At 44.5% G+C, this 14,995-nt stretch overlaps 1 protein-coding gene across 3 annotated transcripts in view; it reads right to left on the bottom strand.

Annotated features, from left to right (window-relative positions):
• LOC105470265 (myosin light chain kinase) overlaps window positions 1-14,995 on the bottom strand; it is a 272,694-nt gene that overhangs the window by 208,499 nt on the left and 49,200 nt on the right. For all 3 annotated transcript variants that reach the window (XM_071092340.1, XM_011722063.2, XM_011722065.3), the window contains exon 2: window positions 11,043-11,170. The gene's annotated coding sequence lies outside the window, so the exon portion shown is untranslated. The remainder of the gene's footprint in view (window positions 1-11,042; window positions 11,171-14,995) is intronic.

The following is a 14,995-nucleotide window of genomic DNA, read 5'->3' as shown; positions in this document are numbered from 1 at the left end:
TCTCTTAACTGTAGCATCAGACACCAGGTCTGTACTGCATAAAACTCACGGAGAGCGTATGCCTTCATTTAATTTGTTGTCAAGAGAACTGAAAGTTCTACCATCATCCTAAGGTGCTGTTCTCCTCTCCCCTCATCCTTCACTGAGAGCACAGAGCAGGACTCTCACGCTAACCACCCTGCCTGTAAAAGGTGGGGATGCATGACCTGAGGGTGTGGCTCAGGCGAAGGCCAGCTACTACAACCACCAGCTGTTGTAGTTGGGCAGAAGAGGTAAGAACAGAAATCTGAGAAATCTGGCCTAGAACAGCTAACTAACCCACATCAAGCCAGGATCCGGGAACATGGTTGTATGAATAGGAGCAGGGAAGCACAGATACTGCCTCAGGCACTAAGAAAAGGAGGGAACACAGTTAAGGATAAGGTTATGGAAATGCCTAATACAATTTCTACTCACCTCAGACAGCTGAGTGGAAAACTGGTAGATTCAGAAGTAGTCAGTGGCTCCATGTCTTTTTCAGATACCCTAAACTAATGGGACATGATCTTCACTCCCGCCTCCTACCACCACTACTACTTCCACTGCCGCTCATTTTCAGATCGAGGATTTGTGTGCATGATAAAGTCTAGCTTGCAGATACCCACTGACTATTCAGCTAAGCTACCAGCGATTTCCCTCCTTCCTTCCTGCCTGCCTGCCTGCCTGCCTGCCTGCCTGCCTGCCTCCCTCCCTCCCTCCCTCCCTCTCTCGTTCTTTTCTTTCTGACGAAGTCTCACTCTGTTGCCCAGGTTGGAGTGTAGTAGTGCAATCTCGGCTCACTGCAACCTCTGCCTCCTGGGTTCAGGCGATTCTCTTGTCTCAGTTCCCCAAGTAACAGGGATTACAAGTCTGCACCACCACACCTGGCTATTCTTTTTTTTTGTATTTTTAGTAGGGACAGGGTTTCACCATGTCAACCAACCAGGCTGGTCTTGAACTCCCGAACTCAAGTGATCCACCCACCTCGGCCTCCCAAAGTCCTGGGATTACAGGCGTGAGCCACCACGCCCGGCTGAGCTACCAGTGATTTTCAAAGTTTTCTCTCTTGCTTTCTATAATTACCCTCCCTCCCCACTACAAAATTGGGTATATCTAAGTCTCAGCAACTGGTATTAAATTATAACTTATGATTCTTTTAAAAATAAATAAAAAATAAATAAGTCAACAAAACTCTTGAACTATCATGCTTTGCTATTATTCATCTTTTTTTATATTTTGGGTTTTATTTTTAGATTTTACCGTCTAAAGATCTCTTACAATATTTTTTAAGCAGGGCAGGGTATCCCAAGACCTCAACATCTGGTCATAAGTTACTTGCAGAACTGTAGCATAGTTTTCTTTCTTTTGAAAAATAATTAGTCTGTGATGGTTTTAATAGATAGCAAATGAATAAAAACAACTTTTATCTTAACATAGTTTTAGCAGTAAGAATGAATTTTATCAGGCCCCATGATCACGGATTATCTGGAAACATTTAGTAATAAGTTCCAAGAAAAACTCCAGAGGATGAACCCGTGGTCTGCAGGCCTCCTACCAGCTTAAACTCTGCAGGGCTAGGGGTCCACCCTCATCCCACATCCAGGGTCTCCTTTGTGTTGTAGGGGCTCCACTGCTGGTCCTGCCTCCCCCAAGACGGCTTTCCATCTTGTCAAAGTGTTCACAAGTGCCCCAACCAGAAACTACTCTTATGCTTTCCTATGATACTATGGGTCATCTGTTTTCACTATGTTTATGGAAGAGACAGGACAAGATCCAAACCTCATTGCAATCTCCCGGTTGCCAGAAAATCCATCCCTTTACCTATATAGATTAACTCCCAATTTGTCCAACCCTGTAGGGGGTTGCTGTGGTTTGAATGTGTCACCCAAAATTCATGTTTTGGAAACTTGACTCCCACTGCAACAGTTTTGAGAGGTGGACCTTTAAGAGCTGATTTAGTAATGACGGCTTTGTTCTCATTAATAGATTGATGTTATTTCAGGAATGGGTTCATCATTGTAGGAGTGGGTTTGTTATTAAAAAAAAAAGTCCAACCCCGCTCTTGCTCTCTTATTCTCTCTTGTCCTTCTACCTTACACCATGGGATGACACAGCAAGAAGGCCCCAGCAAGAAGACAGCCCTTGAACTTGAACTTCCCAGCCTCCAGAACTGTAAGAAATAAGTCTCTATTCTTCACAAATTACCTGGTTTGTGATATTCTTTTATAGCAGCATAAAATAGGCTGAGACAGTGTCTTCAGGCTATTCCACTACAGATACTGCCTCTAGTCAAAAATGGCCAGACCCTCAGGCCTGGGTACTCCCCATCAATACAGAGAAATGAAACCTGGTCAAGAGAAGAGGCCACTGCTGTCCCAGAGCACAGCCCATAGAATTACTCCCCAGACACAGGTACTATCTGGATTCTCCAGCTTTTGTAAGAACCTAAACTGGTAGTTCTGAGTAAGAAATCTTTAAGGGAAGCCATGAGGGACTCCTCCATCCTTCTTCAGCCGCAGCAGGGAGTCACGTGTACTTTACAGAGTATGATAAAGAATCCTACTGCTGTATCAATCAGCAGGCAAAGAGTCCATCATGACCCCTCAGTGTCCCTGCTTTGTCAGGTTGAAGTCCTATGACCACATTTGTGGGGCTGACAGTTTCTGATGTCAAGAATCTGACACGTTTGTGCATCTGTCCTACTCCTTCCATCTGTCTTCTCCTCTGCCACCCAACCCTTCTACTCAGAGCTGGGACATCAGTAGACTCTTCTGCCTAGGAAAGGACTAGTCCTGGACCTTCCTTGTCATCACTGTCCCCACACCCCCCAATACACAACTCCAAAAGTAGATTTTCCTCAGGAAACATCACTTCAGGCCTCAACCTCACACTGAAGAGCTTTTGGGGTGAGGCAGTTAAGGCACAGCTTTGAGTGGCTCTGAGTGCAAACAGAAGAAAGAAATCATCCCTGGCTTCAATGAGTTTCCAGTTTAATGGGGGAAGATGAGGCCCACGAGCACATATGAAAGCAGGAAAGCACCAAGAGAGCATTATTCCTTGTGTGATAATGGGTTTAAATACCTCGTGGCTGCACTAACAGTCAAACACCACCCCTGCTTCTTGACAGACTTTCTTCCCTTGGTTTCTGGAATGCCATGCTCTCCCGTTTTTCTTCCTAATTCCTTTTCCTGGTCTCTAAATGACTGACATGCTCACTCCTGAGGTGATCAAATCCAGATGTGTGGTTTTATACACCATCTAGAGGCTGGTGATCTCCACAGACATTTCTTATCCCACCCTCTCCACTGATCTCCAGAATTTGACATCTCACTGTCTACTCCAGCTCTCGACTGGTTTATCTAACAAGACATACAGGACCTCTCCATTTTCTCCAGCCAAATGTGCTCTTCTCACAGCATTTCCCATCCAGGCAAAAGGCTCCACTGTCCACCCAAGTGCTCAGGCCCAGAATTCATCCCTCACTCCTCTGCCTCCACTTGTAGGTGATCCATCCACCTTGGCCTCCCAAAGTGCTGGGATTACAGGTGTGAGCCGCTGAGTCTGGCTCTTACTGTACTTTAAAGTCACCACTGGATGTTACTATCTTCCTGTTCTACTAGAATGAAAATTACATGAGAGCAGGGACTTTGCCTCACTCATCATTCAAGGAGGCTGTTGAATGAATGAAAGTCATGCCTGGTAGAATGTCATGTCACGTTAGCCACATTGATGAGAGTTACATTCTTTTCTGGGGAAGGGGACTGAATTTTTCACAGAAACAATAACATAAGAGATGGTTACGCTATTGATCAAGGTCCTAATGCCCACCTTTTAAAGAAACATGATCAAACCCCTATTTAACTACAAGTTATATATCAAGCAATATAGAGCTCTCTAAAATACATGTGCTTTCATTAAAAAAAGAAAAATAATAATGAAGCACATGTAAATATAATTTGATATGATATATATCACAATTCATTGTTCAAAGTTATTATATCAAAAACAGAATGATCATCTTCATTAAAAACATGGAATTCATAAGCCTGGGTTCGGTGGCTCACGCCCGTAATTCCGGCACTTTGAGAGGCTGGGGTGGGAGGATTGCTTGAGCCCAGGAGTTTGAGACCAGCCCTGATAACACAGCAAGACCCCATCTCTACAACGAATTTAAAAGCTGGATATGGTGGTGTGCACCTATAGTCCCAGCTACTCAGAAGGCTGAGGCAGGAGGATTGTTTAAGCCTGAGAGGTTGAGGCTGCAGTGAGTTATAATTGTGCCACTATACTCCAACCTGGGCAACAAAGAAACACCCTGTCTCAAAAAAAAAAAAAAAAAAGACATGGAATTCAGACAAAAGATCTTCCACTGACATCTCTGAAAATACATATAGAGGAAACTACAGGTTACTTGCCCTTTTGAAACATCTATGGAGAAATGTTGGTAGGGAGAGTGTTAGAATGTAGCAGGGCATGGAGACACACCTGTGGTGATTGGAAATCCAGGAGGGCAGCATGGAGCCACCCAACCTCTGCAGCTCTATCTTTCCTGCTAAGATTGGATCTGTCTGGAGTCAGGAGAGACTTCTTGTTGCAAGGAAAAGGTAAGCAGAAGATCCCCACCAGTCCCCATCGGCATTGCAAACACCTACAGTCCTTACAACAGGAGAATCCCACAGTCCTCACAAGTCCTGGGGCCAGTTTGGAGACACACTGGAATTCACACAGTCACATTGCCCTGAATTAGGAGCACAAGGTATGCACTTCCCATCTCTCCCACCCCTTGTGAACCAAGCTGCTGCAGCAAGGCACAATCTTGAGACCTGAGCCACCTCTGGATTGAATCCTGCTCTGGAGGCTGGTAACTACGGCACCTCCCAACACTGGAGCTCCATCTTCCTTACACCAAGCTCACATGGGTGGCTGTATGCCACAACCTCAGTTGCATGGAGATTGGGCCCAAGATCAGCTGTGACTCTGATCCTGCATAGCCCGGAAACCAACCCCTGCCATTGCACCTCCAGCCAGAGGACCAATCTGTCAGTTCTGACTGGAGCAAACCTACCCTTGAGCCAGCCAAATGGTTGCATGCCCTCCTCTAAATATGAGAGACCCCTGAGCCTCCAAGCAGTTGATATGCCCCTGCACTAGCAAAGTGGCTATGCACCCACACTCAGGACCTGAGAAACAGCTCCATAATAGTATCCCCCGCTTACAGGCATGTTCCTGGCCTGCCTAGTGGCCCTGTACCACCCCTAACCCCCCAAAAAGTCCTGAGAAACCCACAGGGCATCCCTGGCAGGCATGCCCTTATGCCAGCTGAGCAGCTTTGCACCTGTGTCCCAAACCTAAGAAACAACGCTGTGGACCATCCCCAGCAGATATTCTCCCAGGCTGGCTGAGCAGCTGTCTGTCCATGTCCCAGCCTGAGATATAGCCCTGTGGGCCACCTCTGGCAGGCATGCCCCTACACCAGTTGAGCAGCCTTGCGCCTGCATCCTGGGCCTAAAAAGCAGCTGCATGGGCTGCCCCTGGCAGACACATCACCAGGCTGGTTGAGCAGCTATAAGCCCATGTCCTGAGATGAAGAAACAGCCCCATGGACCATCCCTAGTAGACATGCCCCCCAGCCAACCAAGCAACCATGTGGCTGTGTCACAAGCATGAGAAACAGACCTGTAGGTAGTCCCCAGCAAACACGACCTGAGTTCAGCCAAGTAGCCTTCTGTCAGCATCCTGTCCTGAGTCTGATAAACAGCCCCACAGATCACTCCTGACAGACACACTAGGTTGGCCAAACATCTGCATGCTCATGCTCCTGGCCAGAATAACAGCCCTGGGACCCCAAACCCAGCAAGCTAGACCCAAATTTGGTCAATCCATCATTTACATTTATATCCTCCAACCTTAGAAAGAGCCCAGCAAACCCAGCAAGCCCAGCCTGGTAAAGCCACACCACTGTCACCACAAACTCTTTCAACCTAGGCCACTGAGAAATCACAAATACCACTAGTGTGGATCACAGGTGAAGAAACTACACAGAGACTATACTAATGCATCAACCTAGAACCCAGGCAAATGCACCCCACTGAACCGACATCACAAGACACATTCATATAAATAAGTCTTTCTCTACAAAGCCTACTTCATAAAATTGGAAGAGGCAACTTTTCCACCAGATGCATAGAAATCAATATAGAAACACAACCATGAAAAAACCAGAAAACATGTTACCTCCCAAGAAAAACAGTAATTCTCCAGTAACAGACTCCAATCATAAGGAAATATATGAAATACCAGAAAAACAATTCAAAATAATAATCTTAAGGAAAATCAGTGAGATAATCTGATGAAATCAGGAAAACAATTCAAGATTTGAATGAGAAATTCAACAAAGAGATGGATATCATTTAAAAAGAACTAAAAGGAGGCCGGGCGCGGTGGCTCACGCCTGTAATCCTAGCACTTTGGGAGGCCGAGGCGGGCGGATCACAAGGTCAGGAGATCGAGACCACGGTGAAACCCCGTCTCTACTAAAAATACAAAAAATTAGCCGGGCGCGGTGGCGGGCGCCTGTAGTCCCAGCTACTCAGGAGGCTGAGGCAGGAGAATGGCGTAAACCCAGGAGGCGGAGCTTGCAGTGAGCCGAGATCGCGCCACTGCACTCCAGCCTGGGCGACAGAGCGAGACTCCGTCTCAAAAAAAAAAAAAAAAAAAAAAAAAAGAACTAAAAGGAAATCAACGAATGAAATAAAAATTAGCAGAAAACTTCCTAAGTCTTAAGAGAGAGATGGACATTCAGGTCTAGAAAGCTCAAAGAACCCCAAATAGATTAAATCCAAACAGGTCCTCACTAAGGCACATTATAATCAAATTGTCAAAAGTCAGAGACAAAGACAGAATTTTAAAAGCATCAAGAGAAAAGCACTAAGTTACATAGAAGGGAATCTCTATTAGACTAACAGGAGATTTCTCAAAAGGAATCTTACAGGCCAGGAAAGAATAGAATTTAAAGTATTGAAAGAAAGAAGGGAAAAACTCTGTCAGCTACGAATATTATACCCAGCAAAGCTAACCTTCACAAATGAAGAAGAAATAAAATATTTCACAGACAAGCAAAAAGTAAAGGAATTCATCACCACTAAACTGACCCTACAAGAAATGCTCAAGGGATTCTTACATCTGGAAATGAAAAGATGATAACCACCATATATATATATATAAAGACTCTACCAAAAAACTTAGAACCGATAAACAAATTTAGTAAAGTTACAGGATATAAAATTAATATACAAAAATGAGTAGCATTTCTACACACAAGCAACAAACTAGCTGAAAAGAAATCAAGAAGGCAATCCCATTTACAATAGCTACTAACAAATAAGAATAAATTTAACCAAGGAGGTGAAAGACCTCTACAAGGAAAACTACAAAACACTGATGAAAGAGACTGAAGAGGATACAAACAAGTGGAAAGGCATCCTATGCCCATGGATCAGAAGAATTAATATTGTTAAAACGACAATACTATCCAAAGCAATCTACAGATTGGATGCAATTCCTATCAGAATACCAATGAAATTCTTCACAGAAAAAGAAAAAAAATTCCTAAATTTTATATGGAACAATGAAAGGCCCTAAATACCCAAAGCAGTCCTGACCAAAAATGACACAGCTGGGGGTATCACACTACCAGACCTCAAAATATACTATAAAGCTCTAGTAACCCAAACAGCATGGTATTAGCATAAAGACAGACACATAGACCAACAGAACAAATAGAGAACCCAGAAATTAATCCACATAGGTACAGCCAATTGATTTTTGACAAAGGTACCAGGAATATTCTTTGTGAAAAGGATACTCTCTTGAATAGATGGTGCTGGGAAAACTGCATATCCACAGGCAGAAGAACAAAACTAGACCCCCCACCTCTCGTCCTATACAAAAATCAATTCAAAATGGATCAAAGACCTAAATGTAAGACCTGAAATGATAAAATTACTAGAAGATAACATAAGGAAAATGCCTCAGAACACTGGTCTGGGAAAATATTTTATGAATAAGACCTCAAAAGCACAGGGAACAAAAGCAAAAATAGACAAATAGTATGATAGCAAATGAAAATGTTTCTGCATGGCAAAGCAAGCAAAGAAAACAAATAGTGAAAAAACCTACAGGATGGGAGAAAATATTTGCAAACTACTCACCTGACAGGGAATTAATATCCAGAATATGCAAGGAATTCAATTCAACAGCAGAAAAACAATCTGATTAGAAAATGATCAAATTATATGAACAGACATTTCTTAAAAGAAGAAATATAAATTGCCAACAAATATATGGAAAAATGCCCAACATCACTAATCGTCAGGGAAATACAAATCAAAACCACAATGAGGTATCAGCTTATCCCAGTTAGAATGGCTATTTTCAAAAAGACAAACAACAAATGCTGGCAAGGATGAGGAGAAAAGGAATCTCATATACTCTTGGTGGGAATGTAAACTAGTATAGCAACTATGGAAACCAGTATAGAGGTTCTTCCAAAACTAAAAATAGAACAACCATATGATCCAGCAATTCTACTATTGGGAATTTATCCAAAGGAAAAAAGGAAATCATATCAAAGAGATGTCTGTATCCCCATGTCTACCGCAGCACTATTTACATATAGCCAAGATATGGGATCAATGTAGGTATCCAACAGAAGATGAATGGATAAATAAAATGTGGTATAGATACACAATGGAATACTATTTAACCATAAAAAAGAATGAATCCTGCCATTTGCGGCAACACGGATAGAACTGGAGGACATTATATTAAGTGAGATAAGCCAGGAACAGAAAGTTAGACATGGTGTGTTCTCATTCATATGTGAAAGCTAAAAAATGTTGATCTCTAAGAAGTAAAATAGTAGAACAGAGGATACTAGAGGCTGGGAAGGGTAGCAGGAAGGGAGAGATAGGGAGAGATTTGCTAAAGGATATAAAATTACAGCTAGATAAAAGAATAAGTTCTACTGTTCTATACCATAGTAGGACGACTATAGTTAACAATAATACATAGTTTCAAATAGGTAGAAGGAGGATATTGAATGTTTCAAACATAATGAAATGATAAATGTTTGCAAAGATGGATATGCTAATTGCCTGGATCTGATCACCATATATTAATTGTATCAAAACATCACTATGTACTCCATGAATACGTACAACTATTATTAGTAAATTTTTTAAAATGTTTGCATCTTGCTAAGGAGTCCTGTATTACCTATGAGTGTCCCATTGGCTTAGACTTTAAGGGACTCACAGAGAAGGGCATGAGTTCTCGACTGCCTTTGCACTGACCAGATGTGTCTCGAGAGCTTTGCTCAAATGGCCCCAATGATGCAAAGAAAGGAATACTGGGTGAGTCCTATGGTGTCATGAGCCCCTAGGCTTTAAAACTGAAGTTTTATCTCATTTTTATTTACTTCTTTTCCTCATTGCAAACGTCCTTGTCACAGCATAAAGTAGGTGACTAAACGAAGAGGGCTTCTGGCATAGACCACTCACCAGTACCAGAGGCACAACTTTCATCCTGACTTCTGGCCAGGCAGATGTGCCTTTAAAATAAAGGGACTTGCATTATTTTTTGCATCCTTTGATCTCCTACCTATGGTGCTTCACAGTGTGAAAAGCCTTAAGGCTTTCTTTTAAAGGATGCCTTGCTCATATGTTCAGTGTTCACTTTGGTCCAGCCTCCCACAAATCCTAAAATAAAGCCCCATCTCAGCCATATGTGCTGTGTTTTCTTTCAGGCAGTAGTAGGACACTGCTTTTCCCTTTATCAGCCATTTTAGAGTCCAACCTCATAGTCACTTTTTTAAAAATTCCTTTGATGTTATGGGATTTATTTCCTTAACAAAAGAGCAGGCCCTACATACTTCAATATGCCTTTCAAAGTAGTCTAAGAAGCTGTTCTCTCAAGTCAGTGATGGGGTCATAGTTCAAAGCAGGTTTAGCACCATAGGGGAAATAATCAGTATTATTTTTTTGAAATCACAGGCCACACTTCCTGTTATTAATTCACGCCTCCCCACTTCCACCACCCACCAACCTTCTCACTTTCTTTGCTTCACTGGTATTGGTTTTCACCCTGCCAGCCTCCTCTGCACTGAGAGTTAACAGACACCCTCACCCCAGGCTGATGTTAGCTGAGGACCCCTGAAGTACTGTAGTAGTTAGACCCTAAGGAGGGGGTCAAGGGTAGCAGCAGGAAACCACCTTCCTCACTGCTAGAGCTGCAGAAAGCAATGGAAACCCCCAAACCCCAAAGTACACATATGAAATCCCAAATGATCACCCACACTTTTGGAATATTATTTAAAATATTTTCTATTGTATAGCTGCCCAAAGAAGGCACTGTCTTTGTTAAACAGGCTCACTCTACACCTATTATCACACGGGATTTCTCACCAGAGTGCAGGTGACCAGGTTGTGGGCAGTGCTCTGGAAGCTGCTCGGTCCCACAGAACTAGCTACGGTTATGAGTCCAGGTAACACAAAGTTCCACCTGTGTTCCATCCCCAACAATGCCTGCTTGCCAAGGAACCATGGAGTCAAAGGAGAAATCACAACCAGAGCTAGTCAGAGCAGCCTCCTGGAGCAGCAGGAGGAGAAAGTTTTCAGCCAGCTTGGAAGGATGGAGTACCACAGTGCACAGTGTGAACAGTTTCTAGCAGCAGCCATGGCATCCCATAGGCCCTTATTCTTGTTTCCTGCCTAGTTCCAATGATGATTCCCACCACCTTCGCCAGTTCAAGAATTCTGACCAGCTAAGCCAAGATCAACAGACAATGCTGCAGCACGCTGCCTTCACTCCTACCTGCCTGGGCAGCTGGCCAGGTGCCATCTCACCTTGGGGGCAGCAGTCTCTTCTGGGCACCTAGAAAGACACACAGCTCCCCTCTCTGCAGCCTCCCCAGGGGGGACTGAGGAGGAATGGTCAACAGCATAATGTAAACTCTGCTCACTCACCACCGTCTTCTCTGTTGTTTGTTGTGGCAACTGGGCCAGGGGGACAGGAAAGGCGTCCTGAAGCTCTCAGCTGGGAAGCTCCTGAAGTTGCTCTGAACTGCAGCAGAGGCAGCTGATTCGGGAGCCACCTGGGTGGGTGGGAAGGAGGAAAGGAAAGCCAAATCAGAGACAGACACGCACAAGGGATGTGGGAGCGGCTGGGAGGAGTACATCACTCTGGGACAGGCTATGTAGAAACAGGGAAGCGTCCCAACAGTGACGATGGGTGGCTTTTATTACCGTGTGGGGGGTTATACATTTAGAGTTCAGGAACAAGAGTTACAAGGAGAACCAGAACGAGGTGCTTTCTTCCCCCACAGAGGACAGATGTGGAACCATGAGGGTGGTACTCCGGGTAGGCTGCAGGGTCTAGGGAGAGGCCCTGGCAGGGGTGAGGGAGGAAGGCCATGGGAGCTGCCTTCCTGCAGGTGAAAGGCAGTGCAGGCAGGTGGCTGGTGGGGAGTTCTGGAGGGAGCTGGTTCCTGGCTATCAGAGATCTGGCTTTAGTGACATGGCCAGGGGAAGAAAGGGCTGACAGGGCCGGAAAAAAAAACACCGACACCCTGGGAGAGGATGTGCTTCTAGAGGAGCGTCTCTCTTACCTTCACTGTCCCAGGGCTGGGCCGATATGCTTTGTTTCCCCAGCACCCACACCAAGGCAGAACACGGTGCCCCCCCACTCAGCCTGGCCCAGGCTCCTGAAGTTCCCCCTTCTCTTCCCTTCAGAAACTTTTGTTTTCCTCTGAAGGCAAATCTCACTTTTTAAGAGGGAAACAAATACCTACAATAAGTAGCAATTCCATTTCCTCAGAGGGACAAATAACTTATTTCAGGGCCCTTTATAAGCTACCCTTCCGGATGGTGTGTTAATGTGAAAAAGACAGTTTGAAAATCCAAAGGAAATCAAGCCGTCACAACGGCATTTGCTGTTTTTGAATGTTTTCTGTTCCCTCCCAAAATTGAAGTTGAATCTTAATCCCTGAAGCAACAGTATTAGGAGGTAGGACCTTTGGGTGTGATTAAGTCAGGAGGACAGAGCCCCTGAGAATACGATCAGCAACCTTATAAAGGGGCTGGAGCGAACTGGCTGGCCCTTTTTTGCTCTTCTGCCTTCTGCCAAGTGAGGACAAAGCAACTTGGCACCATCTTGGAAGCAGAAAACAGCCCTCACAAGACACCAAATCTGCTGGCATCTTGATCTTGGACTTCCATTTTCCAGAACTGTGAGGAAAAAATTCTACTATTTGTAGATCACCCAGCCTCAGGTATTTTGTCATAGCAGCACAGACTAAGACAGCATTTCAGCAGGGGACTTCCAGACTGAAAAAGTCCTTACATAATCCCTTAATAAATCACAAAGGAAACAGAGAGGGTGGAAACCCTGAGTTTAGGGTGGTGGCTTCCCCTGACACTTTGAGGGACACTTTGAAAAGGAAATGGGAGAGACTGGGCTCTCAAAGAAGGGGCAGGATGAGGTGGAATTCCTACCCCATTACAGTCCCATACCCAGGTGCTCTTTTCTACCTGGACAGGACGTGTCAGCAGAAAGTTCATTTCAAGAGTGCCAGCCTTGTCCGCACCCAGTTGCTCCCTGTAATCTGTTTGGCCACAGGACCAAATGATAGCTAAAGCAGAACAGGTGTTTCTATAAGGAATGGTTTCCATGTCTCATAAGCTAAGCCAGGCAATCCCAGCAGGACTTCTCTTGACCTTGAAGAGAAAAGTCAAGCTCAGGACATCTGCTGCCACCTCCTCAATAGATATCCATCTCTGGTGAGGGTTTAGGGATACCTCTCGCTTCTTAGTTCCCTAACCTCGACCCCACCTCCAGTGAGCACACCTGGCCCTTCATTCTCACCAGCCCCCTTCCACTTTCTACCAGCCAGAGGAGCCTCGAAACCTGCTGCTCTTCCTATCCTCAGTTCACTACCCTGCCCCATGTACACGGGAGGCCTTGGGTGATCTGTCATTTCCATTCTTTTGCCCAGCTGATTAGGCCACATCTGGCTATTATTTCACAACTCACCTGCACCACAGACACTTAATACTCTCCTGCTTCTCAAATAATTAGAAGCCACTCACAAGAAAACAAAATATAGAGCTGTTAATTATTTAAAAATTAAAACTATACAAAAACTGATAATATAGGCAAAATGATTTTCTAAGCTATTTTGCAACCCTATCAAGCATTACATCTATCCCCAAGTTCCCTGAAACTCGTGGCAAAAAAGGTAACAGGACAGGTCACACAATTCTCCTTGTCGGATGAGGACACGAAGCCACTTCATCAGGTAACAGGGCCCTCCAGTGCTAATCTCCAAAAGGTCTCTCTCCAGAGAGAGGACTGAACAACACAATGGACAATTCTACCAACAGGGTTTTCAAAAGGAAACATTCGGCGTTTCATTACTGTTTCCTGTTTGTTTGTTGTTTTTTGGAGACAGGGTCTTGCTCTGTTGCCCAGGCTGGGGTCTGCAGTGGCGCGATCTCAGCTGGCTGCAACATCTGCCTCCCGTGTTCAAGTGATTCTTGTGCCTCAGCCTCCCAAGTAGTTGGGACTATAGGTGCATGCCACCATGTCCTGCTAATTTTTGTATTTTTAGTAGAGATGGAGTTTCACCATGTTGGCTAGGCTGGTCTTGAACTCCCGACCTCAAGTGATCCACATGCCTCAGCCTCCCAAAGTACTGAGATTACAGGCATGAGCTACTGCACCCAGACTCAGAGTTTGGTAACTTTTAAATATCAACATTCGATAAAAAGGAAAATAATAAAATATGACTTGGGATTTTTGCAGGGATCTAAAGCAAAGGTCTGGACAGGTAATTTTTTTAATAGTTTTTTAAAAATTATCTGTAAGTTCTAGGGTACATGTGCACAATGTGCAGGTTTGTTACATATGTATCCATGTGCCATGTTGGTGTGCTACACCCATTAACTCGTCATTTACATTAGGTATATCTCCTAATGCTATCCCCTCCCCCCTCCCCCCTCCCCCCACCCCACAACAGGCCCCGGTGTGTGACGTTCCCCTTCCTGTGTCCAAGTGTTCTCATTGTTCAGTTCCCACCAGTGAGTGAGAACATGTGGTGTTTGGTTTTCTGTCCTTGCGATAGTTTGCTCAGAATGATGGTTTCCAGCTTCATCCATGTCCCTACAAAGGAAACGAACTCATCCCTTTTTATGGCTGCATAGTATTCCATGGTGTATATGTGCCACATTTTCTTAATCCAGTCTATCACTGATGGACATTTGGGTTGGTTCCAAGTCTTTGCTATTGTGAAAAGTGCTGCAATAAACACACGTGTGCATGTGTCTTTATAGCAGCATGACTTATAATCCTTTGGATACATACCCAGTAATGGGATGGCTGGATCAAATGATATTTCTAGTTCTAGATCCTTGAGGAGTCTTCCACAATGGTTGAAGCAGTTTACAGTCCCACCAACAGTTTAAAAGTGTTCCTATTTCTCCACATCCTCTCCAGCACCTGTTGTTTCCTGACTTTTTTGTTTGTTTGTTTGTTTTTTGAGATGGAGTCTCATTCTGTCACCCAGGCTGGAGTGCAGTGACACAATCTTGGCTCACTGCAACCTCCGCCTCCCAGGTTCACGCGATTCTCCTGCTTCAGCCTCCTGAGTAGCTGGGATTACAGGCGCCCGCCACCACACCCGGCTAATTTTTTGTGTATTTTTAGTAGAGACAGGATTTCACTAGGTTGACCAGACTGGTCTCGAACTCCTGACCTCGTGATCTGCCTGCCTCGGCCTCCCAAAGTGCTGGGATTACAGGCGTGAGCCACTATGCCTGGCCGTTTCCTGACTTTTTAATGATCGCCATTCTAACTGGTGTGAGATGATATCTCATTGTGGTTTTGATTTCCATTTCTCTGATGGCCAGTGATGCTGAGCATT

Source organism: Macaca nemestrina, chromosome 2 (genome assembly GCF_043159975.1).
Source record: "Macaca nemestrina isolate mMacNem1 chromosome 2, mMacNem.hap1, whole genome shotgun sequence".
Lineage (NCBI taxonomy): Eukaryota > Metazoa > Chordata > Mammalia > Primates > Cercopithecidae > Macaca > Macaca nemestrina.
This window is presented reverse-complemented; position numbering and strand designations above follow the sequence as displayed.